This window comes from Macaca fascicularis, chromosome 13 (genome assembly GCF_037993035.2).
Source record: "Macaca fascicularis isolate 582-1 chromosome 13, T2T-MFA8v1.1".
Taxonomy (NCBI): Eukaryota; Metazoa; Chordata; class Mammalia; order Primates; family Cercopithecidae; genus Macaca; species Macaca fascicularis.
In genome coordinates this window covers 48038081-48043603 of record NC_088387.1, presented here as the reverse complement: position 1 = coordinate 48043603, position 5523 = coordinate 48038081, and the positions used below count along the sequence as shown (strand labels likewise).

Genomic DNA, 5523 nt, shown 5'->3' with positions numbered 1-5523 from the left:
CTTCTCTGTGTGGGGCTCTTTTTTCCTGGGCTATGTCTCATACACAGTGCTAAGGCCTTTTCACACATTACTTTTAATCCATGCAATAATGCTGTAAGGTAGGTGCTATCATTATCCCCATATTTCAGATGAGGAAATTGAGGCTCAGAGAAGTCAAGGACTTGCGAAGATCACACAGATTCAAGATTAAAATTCAAGTATCTGACTGCAAAGCTAGTGCTCCTTCTACTATGTCATCTTGTTTTCTTTTTCTTGAATATAACTAAGAATAAGGCTAGATGACTCTTGGGATGGGGGTAGAAACACAGGCTTTCAGTGATATGAGTCCTTGTACTCCAGGGCAGTTCACTAGGGAACATGAACACAGAGTCATGACACAGGGTTATGGGATGTGACATGAGGAGTTCACACACGATGTTACTGTCACTCACGTGAAGAAGGGTCACTGTGGGCTTAAGATCTCTATGAGGTTGTTTTTGAGGATTAGGCTGTATTTTTTTTTTTTTTTCTTTTTTGAGACAGAGTCTCACTCTGTTGCCCAGACTAGTATAGTGGTGCGATCTTGGCTCACTGCAACCTCTGCCTCCTGGGTTCAAGCAATTCTCCTGCCTCAGCCTCCTGAGTAGCTGGGATTACAGGCATGCACTACCACGCCTGGCTAATTTTTGTATTTTTAGTAGAGATGGAGTTTCATCATGTTGGCCAGTCTGGTCTTGAACTCTTAACCTCAGGTGATCTGCCCACCTCGGCCTCCCAAAGTGCTGGGATTACAGGTGTGAGCCACCATGCCCAGCCAGGTTGTATTTTGCCCCAAAATTAATTAAGAAAGGAGTAGCATCCTTAGGAAGGACATTTTCTCTCCTTCCCTCTCCCGTTCCTCCTCCTCCTCCTCCCCTTCTTATTAATTTCCTCCCTACCCACTGCTCTAGGTCAATTTTGTTTAATTTTACAAGTATTTACTGAATTTTTGGCATCTGGAATTGCCGGGTAAGGCGGCAAGGGATTTATATTTCCAACAAAGATGATTCCTGCCCATTAGGGTCTCACTGCATACAGGCAGAGATAGACACATGCATACAAGACAGTGACACAAAGTGAAACAAAAGCGCCTAAAAGTACTATGATAAAATAAGGGATGATAATAATAGCTAACATTTATTCAGTGATTTCAATAGGCCAGGTTAAAATTTTTGCATGGATTTCCTCAATTAATCCTCACCACAACCTTATGAGGCAGGTATTAGTATCATTTCCCATTTTACAGTTAGGTTACTGGTTACTAGGTCACCCAGCTAGTTCACCTTAGAACAAGATCCTCACATTGGGCTGGTGCACCTTTCACCTCCCCACCTAGCAAAGGCCCAGCCTTCGTGCCCCTATCAGATCCCACCTGGTCCATGAAGCTTCCCAGACACACCCATTTGGAGACAGTGGAGTCCAGTGGTTAAGCGCAGAGACCTCAATGTCAGACATTCCTTTCACCCTCCCAGCATTCGATCTCTGGGGGTGGGGTGGGACGGAGGAGCGGCTTTCATAAGCCCTTAGGGGATTTCTGTGTGAGGACCAGTTTCCCAGAAGCAGACCTGGAAATGAGGATTCCCTGCAAATGACTTATTAAAGAAGCGCTCTGAGGAGAGCTGGTAAGCAGAGTGGGGGGCGAGGGGGTGCAGAAGAGGAAAGGGGAGGAAACCTGGCAAGAGTGCAATTGCAGATAAAGTCCTGGAGAGGGCAGCTTCAGCCTGGCCCCGCCCACTGGGAGCTCTGGAGTCTAAGGCTAGCCTGGTGGAGGCCAGGGAGCCAGGCTTTCACAGTCCCACCTGCCAGTGATTGGTGAGGGTGCTCCCTGGGAGGACTGAAGCCCTAGGCTTTCCATCTGTATCAGCAAAGGCCTCCTCCAAAGGAGAGCTGCAGGCTCTGGCTGCTGGAAGAGAAAGCACAGGAGGAGGTGGGAGCGATCTGAGGAGACGTAGGGCACTGACACTGCACGATGGAGGGACATCCGGACCTCCACGTGGAGAAGGGCAGGCTGCCCAAACCATTCTCACCAACCCCCGGCACCCATCCAACCTCCCTTCCCCATGCTTCCACCCCTACTCCAGTCTTACTCCACTTCAAGTTTTAAAAATGCTGTCCTAAATTCTTCAGTGGATGTGGAGTTATCCACTGATAGAGAGAGGGACAGTGGCTTGAGGAAAGTGGAAATCCAACTGGAAGTCTTTTAAAGATCGACAAAAGTCAGGTGTGATGGTTCACTCCAGTAATCCCAGCTACTTGGGAGGCTGGGGTGGGAGGATCACTTGAACCCAATTCAAGCCGGCCTCTAACAAGCAAGACCCCATCAGAGAGAAAGAGAGAAACAATGTCCCAGGCACTGAGGGCCCACGAAGGCAGTCATTACTTATTATGTGTTATATAATGTCTATTGGGTGGTAACTGTGTGGCAGGTGTGGCAAGTGGATTCTCTCTCTTAATCCTCACCCCCAGGTCACTGGAATCCAGAGCCCATACTCTTAACCACCTTTTGATATGTCTCCCTTTATGATTAGGTGTATCAGTACAGTTCATTCAGGGGAGCAGAGCCACTATGGGTATTATGGGAATAAGGGCTTTATTACAAGAATGAGATTTATCCAAAGCCTGAAGGAGCTGGGAAAGTGAAAGTCTGCAAGGAACTGTGGGATAATCTGAGAGGAGTCACAAATGAGTGGAGGACTAGGTGAAACCTATCTGCCGGGCACCTCTGTCTGTCATAGCATCTGACTAGAAGATTTCCACAGAGCACTGGCTGACACTCCCACTCTGCCTTCCAAATCTCACCCCAGGTCCTCTTTTGGCCAACTCTAACTCAGAGCCTTGTTGGTAGTGCGTTCTGAAAGTGTACTTTCCAGTTTAACCAAATCGATTTAGCACAATCCAGCACATTAGAAAATCTTCAATGTAGGTGAGATATAGCTGACTAAAATTCCAGGCTGCAGAAGAAAGTTTGGGCCACATTTTTATATGTTTATCTCCCTTTTTGAATGGCTGCATGACATTTTATATAATATTGGTCAGTATTTTATGTATACAGTAGCATTTACAAACACTGGAAAAATAGTAACTCCTTCAGAGCTGCACTTCAAGGACTAAGCAGAGTGTCTGGCATGCAGTAGATGCTCAGCAAATATTGGATGAATGAGTGGCTGCTGAAAGACTAGAGTTCCTGCAGGGCAACATCAACTCCTACTTATCAACTCTGGCAGATATTTGAAAATCGCCCAGGGGCAGGAAGTGGCCTCATTCTCCTAAGTAATGGGGAGGTAATTCTACTCACCGGTATGCCACCACTTTCAGTCTCTGGCTAGCACCCAAGTGGAATGAAAACTCCCTGTTTACTGCTTCCAAGAGGAACTGATCACCACCTCTTTGGGGTGTCTTCTTTGCTCATGATGATCGCCTTAATTGTACTTCCTCATGCACAAAAGTGGGGCCCCAACCCTCTTCCTTGGCCACAGCTGATTGAACCATGATTAGACACCTGAACACAGGTGGGCAAATCAGATTCTCCCTTCTGGGAATTTGGAATTGGGACCAAAAACCAAAAAATAACATTTAACAAAACAAGCATAAATAAGTAAAGGGGGATAGAAAATTATTACTAATTAATTAACATAACTGACAGGCATTTTAGGCAAAAAATATTTGTTTCTTCCATTACACTCCACATCAAAAAAATTTTGAATGCTTTTAGAGGCTGGGTGCGGTGGCTCACACCTGTAATCCCAACACTTTGGGAGGCCGAGGTGGGTGGATAACTTGAGGCCAGGAGTTCAAGAGCAGCCTGGCCAACATAGCAAAACCCCGTCGCTACTAAAAATACAAAAACTTAGTCAGGCATGGCGCATGCCTGTAATCCCAGCTACTCAGGAGGCTGAAGCATGAGAATCGCTTGAACCTAGGAGATGGAGGTTGCCGTGAGCCAAGATCGCCCCGCTGCACTCCAGCCTGAGCAAGACTCTGTCTCAAAAAAAAAAAAAAGACGCAAACGACAGAGAGAAAATACTCACAAAGGACTCATCCAGAATATTTGAAGAATAAGACAAGCAAAAGACAACAAATAGAAAAATGGACTTAAGACTTCAACAGAGGATACTGAAATGATCAATAAACACACGAAAAGATGTTTGATTTCATTAACCCGCAGGAAAATGTAAATTAAAACCACAATAAGTTATAATTACACACAGCAAAATGGATAAAATGAAAAAAAGCTGACAATATCAACTGTTGGTAAGAATGTGGGACAACCAGAACTCTCTCTCACTGATGATGGTGGTGTCAACGGCTGGCCACTTCACCATAAAATTTTTAAAAATAATTTTTAGGAGCTCTGTTACTGGTAGAGGGTGTCCAGGTTCTTGGCATTTTGAACAAAGAATTGGACAAAACGCACAAAGCAAGGAAAGAATGAAGCAACAAAGCACAGATTTATTGCAAACCAAAAAACACTCCCCAGTGTAGGAGGGGTCCAAGCAAGCAGCAATTATAGAATTTTCTGGCGTTGGCCGGGCGCGGTGGCTCAAGCCTGTAATCCCAGCACTTTGGGAGGCCGAGACGGGCGGATCACGAGGTCAGGAGATCGAGACCATCCTGGCGAACACGGTGAAACCCCGTCTCTACTAAAAATACAAAAAACTAGCCTGGCGAGGTGGCGGGCGCCTGTAGTCCCAGCTACTCGGGAGGCTGAGGCAGGAGAATGGCGTAAACCCAGGAGGTGGAGCTTGCAGTGAGCTGAGATCTGGCCACTGCACTCCAGCCTGGGCGACAGAACGAGACTCCGCCTCAAAATAAATAAATAAATAAACGCCAGAAAATTCTTTTTTTTGTTTTTTTTGTTTTTTGTTTGAGACGGAGTCTCGCTCTGTCGCCCAGGCTGGAGTGCACTGGCCGGATCTCAGCTCACTGCAAGCTCCGCCTCTCAGATTTACGCCATTCTCCTGCCTCAGCCTCCCGAGTGGCTGGGACTACAGGCGCCCGCCACCGCGCCCGGCCAGTTTTTTTTTTTTTTTTTTTTTTAAGTAGAGACGGGGGTTTCACCGGGTTAGCCAGGATGGTCTCGATCTCCTGACCTCGTGATCCGTCCGTCTCAGCCTCCCAAAGTGCTAGGAGCACAGGTTTGAGCCACCGTGCCCAGCCTTCTGGCGTTTAAATACCTCCTAGAGGTTTCCTATTGGTTACTTGGTGTACACCCTATGTAAATGAAGTAGTGACCAGCGATCAGTCTGATTGGTTGCAGGAGGGGACCAATCAGAGGCTGAAGTGAAGTTACGAAGTTTTACCTTATGCAACTAAAGAGTTGGCCTGCCACCAGCCTGATTGATTGCCCGAGGACACCAATCAGAGGTACTTTCAATTTTTCATCTGCCACCCAGAAAAGCCGGGGTTGCAAAGGGATTAGCTTCTGGTCCTTTTGTTACTTGGGCTGGAAAGCTGGGATTTTCCTTTTGATTTAGTTCTAGGAAGTCAACCTGAATCGGCCTTAGG

The 5523-nt window shown here is 46.5% G+C and overlaps 1 protein-coding gene across 1 annotated transcript in view; it reads left to right on the top strand.

Annotated features, from left to right (window-relative positions):
• The first annotated feature begins 5295 nt into the window (after positions 1-5295).
• Positions 5296-5523, top strand: part of DGUOK (deoxyguanosine kinase) — a 36020-nt gene continuing 35792 nt past the window's right edge. The window contains exon 1 of the mRNA XM_045369066.2: positions 5296-5382. The gene's annotated coding sequence lies outside the window, so the exon portion shown is untranslated. The remainder of the gene's footprint in view (positions 5383-5523) is intronic.